This window comes from Dendrobates tinctorius, unplaced genomic scaffold (assembly GCF_039654945.1).
Source record: "Dendrobates tinctorius isolate UK_male_01 unplaced genomic scaffold, ASM3965494v1 ptg000150l, whole genome shotgun sequence".
NCBI lineage: Eukaryota > Metazoa > Chordata > Amphibia > Anura > Dendrobatidae > Dendrobates > Dendrobates tinctorius.
The window spans coordinates 9,987,054-10,003,035 of record NW_027361817.1 but is presented as its reverse complement, the minus strand read 5'-3'; the positions used below and the strand labels follow the sequence as shown (position 1 = coordinate 10,003,035).

General features: G+C 43.1%; 1 pseudogene; it reads right to left on the bottom strand.

The window, feature by feature from the left end:
- Window positions 1-1,925: 1,925 nt before the first annotated feature.
- LOC141049828 (uncharacterized) overlaps window positions 1,926-15,982 on the bottom strand; it is a 36,319-nt pseudogene continuing 22,262 nt past the window's right edge.

Genomic DNA, 15,982 nt, shown 5'->3' with positions numbered 1-15,982 from the left:
TGGTCCTCGACTAGTTCCATTTGCTCTTGCAGCTTCTGCTACTCATCCGGGTTCCAGCACCGTCAGCTGGTTCTTGGCAGTGCCTTTGGCTGAGGTGCCTACTTCTCAGTATCCGAGTTCCAGCAACATCTGCTGGTCCTTGGTAGTGCTTTCTAGCACTGGTACCTCCTGCTTAGTAACCATGTTCCAGCACTGTCAGCTGGTCCACGGTTGTGCCATTGGCTCTTGTTCCTTCTGCTGCCCCTCCGGGTTCCAACACAGTCAGCTGGTCCTCCCTAATTCCATTTGCTCTTGTTCCTTCTGCTACCCATCTGGGTTCTAGTACCATCAGCTGGTTCTCGGCAGTTCCTCAGCCTTCTTGTACCTTCTGCTACTTTTCCAAGTTCAAGCTTGTGGAAATGGTTTTTGGTTCTCACTCTGGATCTCCCTAACAAAAGATGACGACCCTGAAGACCACACCGAAGAAGACCAAAAAGATGACCCTGAAGAAGATGACCAAGAGGACAAAGAACATGAAGACAACCACCAAGATGCAGAACAACAAGAGACAGAACACGAAGAAACAGAAGAACAAAAAGCAGAATAACCAAAAGCAGAAGAACATTAAGCATAAGACTAAAATTCAGTGCAAAAAATATTATCTAAACTATAAGCAGAAGAAGACTAAGCAGTGTATGGGGGTGAGTCCGTTCCTCCTCGTGGTGCCCCTGGAAAATGCCTGCTGCTGCAGGCCAAACTGAACGTGGACAAATCCTGTTGTAAATCTTTTGTGACAGGCAGAACGGAAGGTGTAATCTTCAAACTTTTATAGATAACAAATACAGGAATGCCTGTCACAAATAAGAATATGATGAAGAAGAAGAATAGGAAGAAGATGAAGAAGCAGAATATGAAGAAGAATAATCATTGAATAAGAAGAATATGAATAATGTACAAAAAAAGAATAATAGGAAGAAGGTGAAGAAGAAGATGAATAAGGTGAAGAAGAAGTTGATGAAAAAGATCCTGCTGCTGCTGAGGATGATGAAGGAGAAAGTGTGGGAGAAGTAAAAAAGAAGGTGAAGAGCATGGAAGTAGTGAAACATACATATCTGACAAAATATATAAAAGGTTAACATAGTCAATATCTTTGTAATTCCGAACGTCTTTAAAAAAAATTAATTCCTGCTATTCCATTTGATTGGGCTAAACCTCTATGCCTTTAATGTCTCCTCCACCTCCCCCAATACATTCTACATTATTCTTAGTTGGTTTTTCTTCATGTAGAATTAACCTACAAGGAAAGAAAGGGTTTTTTTGAATTCCGATATTTCTGTCCCATTGACTTGAATGGGACTTCCGGTATCGGAATCGGCGATACCTGATACTTTTTGGATATCGGCCGATCCAATCCGATCCGATATTTCTCAATATCAGATGGTATCGCTCAACACTAATGTTGACACTATACATACATAGATGTATATATTTTCAACACTCACAAGGCAATCATTACTCTGGCTGGTTGGTGCTAGAACATCAGGAGATGACAGGATAGAAGACATGCTTTGCACACAGTTCAAATATTTTTCATGTGCAAATATATATATGTCACAGACTCAAGTGTGCAAAACTATTGAGCTTGGGAAAAGGCAATTTCTATTGTAATTAGCAATGTCAGTATGTATGTTCAAGCTGATCGTCCTGTGTCACACTAACATTCCAAACCACACACAATGCTTCAGGGTGGCCTTTATTTTTGCAGACACATTCTTTCTTGCTGCCAAAACATACTTTCCTACAAGTAAGCATTAGCCTAAACCAAGACATAAATTAACCAAAATGAGGTCCTCATTGTCTTGTGAGTCCCTAACAAAATTATTAGCCAAAAGGCACAAAAATTTCATAAAGACACTTAGAAAATTCAGACATATGTAAAGCTAACATTAGTTGTTCAGCTCAGTTTGCCATGGCACACTACCCTCTGGTGTTATAAAATAATCAGCAAAAAGATTTCTGACTTGAAGGCCAGACTGAGCAACTTGGGAAGCACGCTGATCTTCTTCTGGTAATGTCACATTTACCACTCTCTCCTCATCCAAATCATCCAAGGATGGTTCTTGTTTTCTTGAAAAATTATGCAAAATCACTGCTACCTTTATGACTGCCTGGACATTGTCTGGATGCATTTGGATTTGTGTTTCAAAGATACGCCATTTACTAGTAAAGACCCCAAAAGCACACTCAACCAATCGACGTGCTCTCATGAGTCGCATGTTAAAAATTCGCCTACGGGTGTCCAAACGTCGATGTGGAAATGGGCGAACATCATGCCTGGACAGTGCAAAACCCTCATCAGCAACCATAATAAATGGTGCAGGTGGGGATGAGGCTCCAGGAAGCACACATGGTTGGGGAATATTAAAATTTTGCGCTGCAAGTCGCCTAGCTAATCTGGAATATCGAAAGATGCGAGCATCAGAGGCACTCCCATATGCCCCAGTGTCAGCAATTACAAAGCAGTAGTTGCTGTCAGTTACAGCCAGCATCACTACAGAAAAATATTTTTTGTAATTAAAGTAACGAGACTCTGATTTTGGGGGCTTCTTCACACGAATGTGTTTACCATCAAGGGCACCTATGCAATTAGGGAACTCTGTGGCTTCCATGAACCCCTGGGCAATCCTCACCCAGTCTTGTGTGGTTGGCTGAGGCATGAATCGGCTCCTCAGCTTGTCCCATATGAGATCACAGGTTGAGCGCACAATCCCGGATATGGTTGACGTTCCAAGGAGGAACTCAAAATGGAGGGAAGAAAATGAATTGCCAGTAGCCAGGAATCTGTACACGAAAACAATAGTTTAGGTGTCTAACAATAAGAAAAAGGTACAGAATATGATGGAAAGGAAAACAATTCTAACATAGTGAAGCTCAGACAGCACATATAATTATAACAGATATGTTGAATAAAATCTAAAGAACAACCATGAAGGAAGCACAAAGGTGTAAGTTAGAATAGCCATGTCAGAAATTTGGCATGTTACTAGTTTGGTGGAGGGTAATAGGATTAGGTTAATAGTAATACGTCATAGCCAAATTGTTTTTTGGTCTGTAGTTTTAGGAGAATGTTAAGCAAGACATGTATGGCTGTTTAAATAATGTTTAGTGCATAACCTAGGGAAATCAAACATTACACAATATAATGTGAAAGCCTGAGACAAATGTGTGATTTACAAAAGTTTCCTCAAGGTTACTAGCAAACGCTCCTCCGGAGAAATGCTTAGTCGCGTGCAGGTGTCTTGTCTGAGAAGGTAAGTGCGCAAAAACTCCAGACGACAAAAAGCCACAAACTTCAATGTGTATTGGCGAAGTTCAACATACAACTTGGTAAAATGACCATGTGCCCCATGGAGTAATAGTATAGGGTGAACCCATAGTTTTTTTTATCCCCGTGGTTCCTGACCAAGCATATGTTGACGAACCCCAAAACGACGTGACACAAGCCATGCCAACCAAAACACCTCATTTGAAATAGACATATTTGTGAGACCTGAGGAATAATAACACACAACCCTAAGCTAATATGTCATTTTATTAACCCTTTTGTCAATTTTAGAAACACTCATCACTAATGGCTCACACCTTTCCCATTTTAAAGCATTAAATGGACGCTTTAACCTTTCATTTGGACATAGAAATACGTATTCACACGGACAGCACACGGATGACACACGGACAGCACATGGATGGAAAACACGTACACACGGATCGCAAGCGGATGACACACAGATGGTATACATGTCCACACTGACACACGGACATGGATTGCTCCAGGACCGTGTCTACCGGTACCGGAAATATCTGGATGTGTGAAACCGCCCTTATGGAACTATTAACACGTGATGTTTTATGGGAAAACTTTGGCACCGCGCAGCAAATTTTTTTGTCATAGCTGCAGGGCATTATTTGAAGCCCACACGGTAATGCAACAGGACAATTGCCTGCCCTATAATGCTTATACACAATGCGAGAAATGGCTCCATCCAAGGTTTTCTTTTGCAAGCTGCAAATCAAATCTCAAAATGTTAAAATTAACCTTGAACTTCCTCCTTCCCTCCCTTCTTCCCTCTTCCTTATTAACTTTGAGAACAGGCAATAAAAAAACATTTATTGACATTGACAGCACAGCTCACTCCAATGTGCGTCATTTTGAATTGAAGGGGTTTAGCAGGCCAGGGCTAATCTTCATAATTAATCTTCAGGTACTGTATCTTGGTGCATCCCTACAGTGTATAGTATGCATTCTGTTTGGATTCAGCTTTGTTGGCCAGTTTGATCTCTCATATGTGTTTTGCATACAGTACATGTTAACTAATTTCTCTTCCTGCTTCCCTCAATGCTTTAACATCAAACCACTTATTTCTTATACAGTATGTGACATAGGGAGAAAAGAGGACCCATTATTTCCTAAGTGAACAGAGCAATAAGGCTATGTGCACACGCAGTTTTAGGTCCTGCGGATTTTTTGGCGGGGATTTGGAAAAATCCGCAGGTAAATTCTCAGGTCAAAAGACCTGCGGTTTACCTGCGGATTAGCCTGTGGTTTAGCCCTGCGGTTTCACACCTCTACAATGGAGAAGGTGTGAAACCGCAGCGGACTCCGCACAAAAAATTGACATGCTGCTGATTTGAACCCGCAGCAAATCTGCGCGGAAAAATCCGCAGCATGTGCACAGCGTTTTTCAGATTACCATTGAAAACAATGGTACTGTGCACTGCACCTAAATCTGCTGCAGACCCGCAGAGCCTGAAACACTGTGGATCCGCAGCAGAATCCGCAATGTGTGCACATGGCCTGAAGTAAACTTCTTGTACATGATGTAGTCTTGTCTTAATCTTTAAGCTTTCTGGAAAACGATGTTGTAAATTATGAAAATAGTCTATTTATTAGATTTAACTCCCTCACCCTGTGTGTATACAGTATGTTATTTGCATATTTCTGGTGTTGCTCCAACAAGTTTTTCCTCCTGCTTCTCTGATTTTTTTCCTTAAATCAAGTGTTTTCATTGATTTTGTAGAATAAAACATTACAACATAACAACAGTAACTCCTTTCACCACAGCAACACAATGGTGAGACACAATACAGGGAAAGAGAACATGTTACAGTTAGTATATTAGATCACTACATTAAATATTGCAAACAAGGCAAATACAGTAAGAGTTTACCCCAGTCTAACTGACAAGTATTATTCCTTTCAGCTCTCCCTTCTTACATATTAAATCAATCCCATTCTATAGACTTTATTTCCAGCACTAATAGATTTTAACAATATTCCTTAAAAAAAAACCCTGGTGACATCTCAATAGCTCACTTGAAGCCATGCCGAATTCTTCCATCTAAAGTCCTGGCAGCTTTTCAAATTTAGCTATAACATTTCTCTTCAAGAAAATACCCTCAACAACCAATAATTTTAATTATAAATTCCAGAATTGTAGGCACCTGATCTGAAATGTGCTGAGCTACAGTGAAGGAAATAATTATTTGATCCCTTGCTGATTTTGTAAGTTTGCCCACTGACAAAGACATGAACAGTCTATAATTTTAAGGGTAGGTTAATTTTAATATTGAGAGATAGAATATCAAAAATAAAATACAGAACATCACATTCTATAAATTATATACATTTATTTGAATTTTGCAGTGAGAAATAAGTATTTTATCCCTCTGGCAAACAAGATTTAATACTTGGTGGCAAAACTCTTGTTGGCAAGCACAGCAGTCAGATGTTTTTTGTAGTTAATTATGAGGTTTGCGCACATGTCAGGAGGAATTTTGGTCCACTCCTCTTTGCAGATCACCTCCAAATAATTAAGATTTTGAGGCTGTTGCTTGGCAAATCAGAGCTTCAGCTCCCTCTATAAGTTTTCTGCAGAATTAAGGTCTGGACAATGGCTAGGCCTCTCCATGACCTTAATTTGCTTCTTTTTGAGCCACTCCTTTTTTGCCTTGGCTGTATGTTTTGAGTCATTGGTTTGCTGGAAAGCCCAACCACGACCCATTTTTAATGTCCTAGCGGAGGGAAGGAGGTTGTCGCTCAGGATTTTATGGTACATGGCTCTATCCATTCTTCCATTGATGCGGTGAAGTAGTCCTGTGCCCTTAGCAGAGAAATACCCCCCAAACTTAATGTTTTCTACCCCCGTGCTTGGCAGTGGGGACGGTGTTCTTTGGGTCATAGGCCGGAGTCACACTAGCAATAAAAACGGTCGAATGCAATGCGATAAAAAATCGCATTGCATTCGAACCCATGTTATTCTATGGGGCAGCTCACATCATGCAATTTTTTATCGCATCCGATCGTCGGACCGAGACAATCGCAGCATGCTGCGATTGTCACCAATTTTCGGATCGGATTCCCCAATGCAAGTCTATGGATGCGATAAAAAATCGCATGGAAAACGCACCACACATGTGACTTGCGATTAAAATCGCAAGACTTTTCCAGGTCTACAGGATAGAGCATCAGGCATTGGCATTGGATGTCAATTTGATGCCTAGATGCGAATAAAATCGGTTTGTCGCCGGAAAATGGGATGACAGACAGATATCTGGCCAAGAAACCTTTGTGCGATTTCATACCGTTAAAATCTGACCGATTTTTTATTGGTTGTGTGTGACTCCAGCCATAGGCAGCATTTCTCTTCCTCCAAATATGGCGAGTTGACTTAATGTTAAAGAGTTCAATTTTTATCTCATCTGACCTCAGCACCTTCTCCCAATCACTCACTGAATCATCCATTTGTTCATTGGCAAACTTCAGACAGGCCTGCATATGTGCCTTCTTGAGCAGGCAGACCTTGCAGGCACTACAGGATTTTAAACTTTTATAATATGCTACTCATGGTTTTCTTGGTGACTTTGGTCCTAGCTGCCTTGAGAACATTAACAAGTTCCCCCCATGTAGTTTAAAGCTGCTCTCTCACCTTCCTCATGATCAAGGATACCCCACGAGGTGAGATTTTGCATGGTGGCCCAGATCGATGTCGATTGACAGTCATTTTGTATTTCTTCCATTTTCTTCCTATTGCACCAACAGTTGTCTCCTTCTCACCCAGCGTCTTGGATATGGTTTTGTAGCCCATTCCCGCTTTGTACAGGTCTATGATCTTTTCCCCGACATTCTTATGAAGCTCTTTGGTCTTGTCCATGTTGTAGAGGTTAGAGTCTGATTAATTGAGTCTGAGGACAGGAGTCTTTTTATAAAGGTGACTATGTAAGACAGCTGTCTTTAATGCAGTTAACAAGTTGATTAGGAGCATCTAACTGGTCTATAGGAGCCAGATCTCTTAATGGTTGGTAGGGCATCAAATAAAAATTTCTCACTGCAAAATGCAGATAAATTTACATCATTTATACAATGTGATTTTCTGGATGTTATTTTTGATATTCTATCTCTCAATGTTAAAATTAACCTACCCTTAAAATTGTTTACTTCATATCTTTGCCACTGGACAAACTTAAATAATCAGCAAGGGATCAAATAATCATTTCCTTCACTGTATTACCTTTTTTTTCCAGATGATATATCCAAAGGGAATTCGTAGCTATATTCCGCGCTGCCGCTGAGACAAATTCCAGGAGAATGCTGTACGATTGCAGTGGTTTTATTCAACGCATTTCAGGGGTCTCACGCCCCCTTCATCAGGACACCACCACTAACTACATACAGGCATCACAGACATAAATAGTTTTGAGAGGACGCTGGATTTCAAAAAAATGAGCACCAACAAGTCAGATGATGCAGTGTCAAAGTTCAATGACATCACATAGTTCACAATTCAAGTGGAATATATTACAAAGCTATGCATAGTATAAAAGACTGTTGATTTATCTTGCATTGCCAGGTAATAAGTCCGGTTTACGGTTTTAACAGAGGAAAAGAAAACAGAAAAAAGAAAAAAAAAAAAGAAAAAACTGGATATCTACTCAAATGGACAAGAACCTGTAAAAATGGGTTATTCCAGTTCAAAGGTGGATGTCTTACAAATGGACTATCATGTGGAACCAGCAAGCTACTTTTTCATAGGAAAAAACATTGCAATCTTTATAGTAAAATTGAAGTAAAAACATTTTAATTCTTTGTCAATAAGAAAACATCTAAAATAATTTAGTTTTTTATTGACAAAGAATTACAATTATGTTTTTATTTCAATTTTACTATAAAGATTGCAATGTTTTTTCCTGTGAAAAAGTAGTTTGCTGGTTCCACATGATAGTCCATTTGCTTTTCCAAACTATTATTGGTTTTTCAATAAATGGGGAAAATAAGGGGGAGGAAAGAAGAGGTAAAGGGAAGGAAGTAAAAAAGGAAGGACAACAAAGTCCAAATGTAAAGATAACATGAAAATGAAACATGTTAATGCAGAAACACATTGTAAAATGAACTCTAGCAAAGGTAGGTATATAAGCATATAACCTATTAAATCTATACCAACCAAAAGACCCCGACCCAGGGGGTCTTAGGCAGGTGCACTCCGGTTGCTGCCTTAAGTAAACAACTCCAGCCATCTGGACCATTTCCTGGCATATTGGCAAATTGTTCATGCATATTTTCAAATTTTAGTTCAAAGGAACGATGAAAACTAATTTTGTCTATAATGTCATTAATTTGCTGGGGTTTTGGGTTTTTCCAAAGGAAAGCGATATTGTGTTTAGAGACTAATAAAATATGCATAATCAATAGTCTGTTAGTAGGATCAATTGTATCAGCGTCCAGGGAGAGAAGGGCCAGACGAGGAGACAAAATAAGTCGTGTTCCTAGGATAAGATCAATAAGGTTTGAAACCTTTCTCCAAAAAGGAACACTTTGGGGACATTGCCAAAAGATGTGCAGGATATTTCCAGGCCTACCACAACTCCTCCAACAGAGTGGAGAATTGTCAGGATTGATTTTATGGAGTGTTACTGGGGTGTTATACCATCGTGTTAAGAGTTTGAAGTGGGTCTCTTGTAGTGATAAGGAAATGGTAGAGGTGTACGAGAGGGAACATGCCTGTTCAAGGTCAGGAGGGTCAATTATTGTATGTAGAGATGAGCGACTTTGCCTTTTTTCAGGTCGAGTCGGGTTTCATGAAACCCGACTTTCGAACGAAATCGGCCGGTTATCGTGAAAAGTCGAAGGCCGACTGAAACACGAAACCCAATGCAAGTCAATGGGGAAGAAAAGTCGACAGTGAGTGGAGGACAGGAAACACACCTACAGTGCCCATTTTAATGTCAAAAACATCAATTCTTAATACTTAAGCTTGTCAACCTTAATTTACTTTATAATAATAGCTATGCATTGAAAACTGGGGGTTATTTGGCTAAAGTTGTGGGGGGGGGAAAGGCAGGCTTCAGATTTTCATGGGCCCTGGGCCAAAGAGTGTCACTGGGCTCTTTTAACACATGCCACAATTCATGATCCTCTGATATGGCAGAGAAACAGCTGTATTGTCATGGGAAGCCTAGGTAACTTTAGGCTGAAACCCCGGGGCCCCTGCGGTGTCCCTCAGACTAGGGGAAACCCTGTCTGTCCCTCAACCCAGGGTTTACACTGAAGGTGTGCCTGCCTGGGCCTCCACCCTGTCCTTGTCTCCTGTCCAGCCCTAAGCTGAACCCACCACCCTCCACCCAGTGAGGAGACCAAACACCAGACCCCACAAATAAGTATGGACAGGGATAACGGAAATGCACCACACCGCATACACACAGGGGAATACAGTAATGTGCAAGGGCAACCAAATAATACAACACAGGGAGGCAAAATGGCAACAATGGAATATACTACACCAGCAACCGTATGCTCTTTAGACCACCACTCCAGACCGGTATCGCTTAGCACAAGGCAAGAGCTATAGTCGGCGACGCCCATAGTCCCACAGGGCAATTTAAAGACAGAGGGCGTGGCTAAGCCCTCAGCCAGAATGACAACCTGGTTAACCCAATCCAAGCCGGATCAGCAGACCAACCAGCGCCGCTGAGAACCATGTGGTAGGATGGGGTATTACCGCTGTCTGCCGGACACCCTGGTGCGAACAGTGTCCGACATGACAGTACTCCGCCTTCTACGAAGGACCCCAGGAAACTCACAATGTTGAGGACCCGGCTTGTCCGGATGACAGCGATGAAACACTGTAATCAGTCGGTCCGCATGTATGTCCGAGGCCGGCACCCAAGTCCTCTCCTCAGGACCATAGCCACGCCAGTGGACCAGGTACTGTAGAGTGCGACGCACTACCCGAGAGTCAACCACCTTGGACACCTCAAACTCCAACGTGTCATCCACCAAGACGAGAGGTGGTGGCACGGGAGAAACATCAACAGCACCCACGACTTTCTTAAGTAACGCCTTGTGAAACACATTATGTATCTTGTATACGGCAGGTAACTCTAAACGAAATGCCACAGGGTTGATAATTGCGGAGATCCTAAATGGACCAATGAACCTGGGCCCCAACTTAAGCGATGGTATTTTGAGTTTGATGTTCCTTGTAGACAACCACACCCAATCACCCACACACAGGTCCGGACCAGGCACACGTCTACCGTCAGCCACACGTTTATACCTAGAACCTACATTCAGCAAGCGCTGCTTTATTCTCCTCCAAACGGATGACAATTGTGCTCCCAACTGTTCCTCCTCAGGGACGCCCGCAGAGCTCCCTTGGCGCAAGGTACAGAATTGGGGATGTTGACCATAAACACAATAGAAAGGAGATTCCCCAGACGATTCCTGATAATGATTGTTTATCGCGAATTCAGCCAGAGGAAGAAACGCCGACCACTCTTCCTGATTGTCAGACACAAAACAGCGTAAGTATTGTTCCAGGTTTTGGTTCATACGCTCAGTCTGCCCATTCGACTGAGGATGGAAAGCCGATAAATGAGACAATTTAATCCCTAGGCGTGAACAAAAAGCTCTCCAAAATTTTGCCACAAATTGTGTACCTCTATCAGATACAATGTCAGATGGGACACCATGAAGTCTGACCACCTCGCGAATAAATACCTGAGCAAGGGTCTTCGCATTGGGCAAAGATGGCAAAGCAACGAAATGCGACATTTTAGAGAACCGATCAACTATTACCAGAATGACCATGTTCCCAGCCGAGGAGGGCAAATCCGTAATGAAGTCCATGGAAATCTCAGTCCATGGCTTACTGGGCACACAGAGAGGATGCAATGTGCCAGCAGGACGGGAGCGTGGTGTCTTGGCCCGTACGCACGTGGTACAGGCTAACACATATGAGGCCACGTCCTGCCGGATTTTGGGCCACCAAAAGCGACGTGATACAAGTTCCAGAGTGCCCTTAACTCCTGGGTGACCCGCCAGGACAGTATCGTGATGTTCCCCTAATACTTTTAAGCGTAGGTGTAGTGGCACAAATGATTTATTAGGAGGCAGATCCGGCGGTACCTCCTCCTGAGCATCAACAATCTCTGCCTCAACCTCTGTCGTGAGAGCCGAGACCACAACTCCCTTTTGGAGGATAGGCACCGGATCCTCACGTGGCTCTCCACCCGGAAAACATCTGGACAAGGCGTCCACCTTAGTATTCTTAGAACCTGGTCGGTATGTCACAAAAAAATTGAACCGGGTGAAGAATAACGCCCAGCGAGCCTGTCTGGGGGACAGGCGTTTAGCAGATTCTTATGGTCTGTTATAACAGTAATCTGATGGACAGCCCCCTCCAAGAAGTGTCGCCATTCCTCAAATGCCAACTTGATGGCCAACAATTCCCTGTTACCAATATCATAATTACGCTCGGCCGGCGACAGTTTCTTGGAGAAGTAGGCACACGGATGCAATTCGCCCAAGGATGGACCCTGAGACAGTACCGCCCCCACTCCAACCTCAGATGCATCCACCTCCACGGTAAATGGTAGGGAGACATCAGGCTGAACCAGGATGGGAGCTGAAGCAAAACTGTTTTTGAGGAATTCAAACGCGCGCACAGCAGCCTCAGACCAGTCAGAAAAATTGGTTCCTTTTTTAGTCATGTCGGTGAGCGGCTTAGCAATCATAGAAAAATTCTTAATAAATTTCCTATAATAGTTTGAAAAGCCCAGGAATCGCTGAAGCGCCTTGAGATTATCAGGCCGATCCCACTGCAGCACCGCTTGCACCTTAGCGGTGTCCATTTTAAACCCTGAGGCGGAAATTACATAACCCAAAAAAGGTAATTCTTGGATGACAAATACACATTTCTCAAGCTTGGCATAGAGCTTGTTTTCCCTCAGCCACTGCAACACCTGCCTAACATGCTCTATGTGTCGCGTGAGTAAATAAGAATGTCATCAAGGTATATAATAACAAATTTCCCCGAGAGATGAGTAAAGACATCATTTATGAAATGTTGAAATACTGCTGGCGCGCTCGTCAACCCAAATGGCATCACCAAATTCTCAAAATGACCCTCAGGGGTATTAAATTCCGTCTTCCATTCATCCCCTTGATGGACTCTTATGAGATTGTACGCCCCCCTGAGGTCAAGCTTGGAAAACCATTTGGCACCAGACACCTGGTTGAACAAATCGGGTATCAGTGGCATCGGGTAGGGGTCACGAACCGTAATCTGGTTGAGTTCCCTGAAATCCAGACACGGGCGTAATCCGCCATCTTTCTTCTTGATAAAGAAGAACCCCGCCGCCAATGGAGATGATGAAGGCCTGATGTGCCCTTTGCTTAGACTTTCTGCAATGTATTCTTTGAGAACTTGCCTCTCAGGACCTGAGATATTAAACATCCTGGCTTTTGGTAACTTGGCCCCCGGTTTTAACCTAATAGCACAGTCATAGGGTCGGTGCGGTGGCAGCTCTGAACAACCTCTTTCAGAAAATACATCAGCAAAGTCCAGCAGTGGCTCCGGGATGCTGGGAGTCACAGCGGAGATATACGTGGCCAGACAACTCTCCTGGCAGTATCTGCTCCACTGAATTATGTCCTGGGTTTTCCAATGAATCACCGGATTGTGCATAGACAACCATGGAAACCCCAGGACTGCCTGAGCAGGTAAATTACTGAGCACCTTACATGTTACCCGCTCAGAGTGTAGGACCCCAATGTGGAGTTTTACATCAGCCACAAACTCTTTAATCTCCCCTTGTGAGAGAGGGGAGGCATTGATGGTAACCACCCGGATAGGATTAGGCAGCGTCTCCACCTTAAATCCCGCAGTACGTGCAAACTTTCATCAATGAGATTAGCGGCTGAACCACTATCTACAAATACAGTAATCGACAGCTCTTGGCCCCCCGATAACTACCTTGGCAGGGAGCATACACTGGGAGACCACCATGGAGGATATGCAAAGGCTCAGACTAGACTCCTCCAAACCCTCTGAGCCTAGCAGTTTTCCGCCGGCATGTCTTTCTTAGGTACCGGGGGCAAGCATTAATAAAATGTCCTTTTTTGCCACAAAAAAAACAGACCCCTTGCTTTCTGGGCAAGGGACATTTATGCTTGTTATTATGTGTATGTGATATACCAACGATCTGCATAGGTTCCACGGATTCACCTGAGGCGACCTCACCAGAGACTGCCCCTCCCCCATAGGCAATGTCTCCTGCGACCTCTGACGAAAACGGCGATCAATGCGTACTACAAGCACCATAGCAGCCTCCAGAGAAGCGGGAGTCTCATACATTAGCAGAGCTTGTTTAACCCTTTCAGAAACCCCATGCAAAAATTGACTCCTTAGTGCAGGGTCATTCCATTGCGTGTCCACAGCCCAGCGACGAAATTCCGTACAATAATCCTCCGCCAGTCGCTCACCCTGGAGTAGAGAGCGTATTTTAGACTCTGCTAACGCCAGTCTGTCAGGATCGTCATAGATTAACCCCAGAGCAGAAAAAAAAAGGTCTACGGACTCAAATGCAGGTGAATCAGAAGGTAGTGAAAACGCCCATGCTTGTGGGTCACCACCCAGCAAGGAAACTACCAAGCCCACTCGCTGAGCCTCATTTCCTGAGGAGAGAGGACGCATGTGAAAATACAATTTGCAGGATTCACAAAATACAACGAACTTACAGCGATCACCAGAAAATCGTTCAGGGAGAGGTAACTTAGGTTCAGCTGCCCTGACTGCTGCCTCAGTTTGCACAGCAGGAACTGAGAGGCCTTGTTGCTGGACCGCCCCCCTCAGTTCAGTGACCTGTATGGACAGAGCCTCCAGCTGCTTGGTTATGGAGACTATAGGATCCAAGGTAAATAATTCCTTTTTTTTTTTTTTCTCTTTTTGGGCCGACTATAATGTCATGGGAAGCCTAGGTAATTTAGGCTGAAACCCTGGGGCCCCTGCGGTGTCCCTCAGATTAGAGGAAACCCTGTCTGTGTAAAGCAGCAAATGAGATAAAATGTAACTTTTAATATACCAATTAAAAAATCAAAAATAATGTCACCCACAAGTGAATTTTAAAATAAAGATGCAAGATAAATGGGTGATCCTCAGAGGATATTTACGAGCACCCAAACGCATCACATAAGGGATATAGAATGTAACTGATAGAACAGACAACAACCTATATAATGGATACAGCATGAATAAAAAGGTAGCACAATGCTATAGCCAGTTGCACATGTATACACATGTATATTTTTTTAAAAGGCCAGAGCACAGGTTCATAGCCTTTTATAAACGAGATTTCAAAAAAGGACGAGATTTCAAAAAAGGAACAATCTCACCGGTTTATGCAGACGGTCAGGAGTCACCAGGGATACTCTGTATACCAACAGGAAGGTAGCGATGGGAAGACAATAACCTGTCAATTCCCTTACATGCTAACAATTAACTGATCCCTAGGCTCCTGCCCTTACAAGGGCAGTCCACAACTAGCCCTATATTGCACATGCCCTGCACTTTCCCTATAAGGAGCGTTCCAACGCGTTTCATCCAAGTAACTCTTCAGGGGACTAACTTGTTTAAAGTGCTATAGTGCTATAGCTAAGAGAAATACATCCTCCCGCTCTCTATGCTATCTGCTTTCTGCAGAGAGTGGAAGGGAGAGGGCATATATATGTCGTTGTGTTAATGCACACATATTGCCGCAATTAGATAATTAACACATATATGTTTGATCATTCCTTGCATACCAGTTGCAGGATTTAAAACTCCCAGGGCGCGCGCCATAATCCGCGCTAAAGACGCCCCACAATGACATCACTGAAAAGGAAAAACCCTTGTCCAATGGGCGGACGAAGCCCCATTTCCGGTCCAATCGCAAAATGGTGGATGCCCCACTTCCGGTAACGAACCACATACATAAATGGCATATTTCAATTTATCCATACACACTCATGTTTTGCGCGTCAGATATACCACAAAAGACGACTCAGATAAGGAGCGCGCATCATAATTCGCGCTAGACACCGCCTCAGTAGATTTCCCAGAACCGATGTCACCCCACTTCCGGTGAGAGCAAGATGGCGGATGCCCCACTTCCGGTGGCGTCTATCAAATAAACGGCGCCACACTTCCGATTAGCAGGGAAAATATCCTGCCACACTTCCGGTGTCGTCCATCAAGACAAACGGCGCCACACTTCCAGTTTAGAAGGGAACATATCCTACCACGCTCCTAAGAGTGCGGCGCCGCCCCCAACGTCGCCATCACAGAAAAAGCCAATCATATATGATAGCACCGGAGAGGCACAATAATTCAAAACATATATTCATATAAGCGCGCAATATTATAGCATATCCAAATAAAGGAAATGGCGCCCATTTAAGTACCAATATAAGATAATGCGCAAAACAACAAATAAGCAGCAACATGAAATGCATATATAGGCATATAATACAAATGTATACACATATGCCAATCCCCAATAATGGGTGACAAAAAAGTGATTCAGGCTTAAAGAAAAATCCAAACTATAGATCAAAAAATTGGGAAAAAGGCAAAAGAAGGGATTCAAATAAAACAATTAAAATTGATCTGTTCATTGAGGCCTTTAGGTG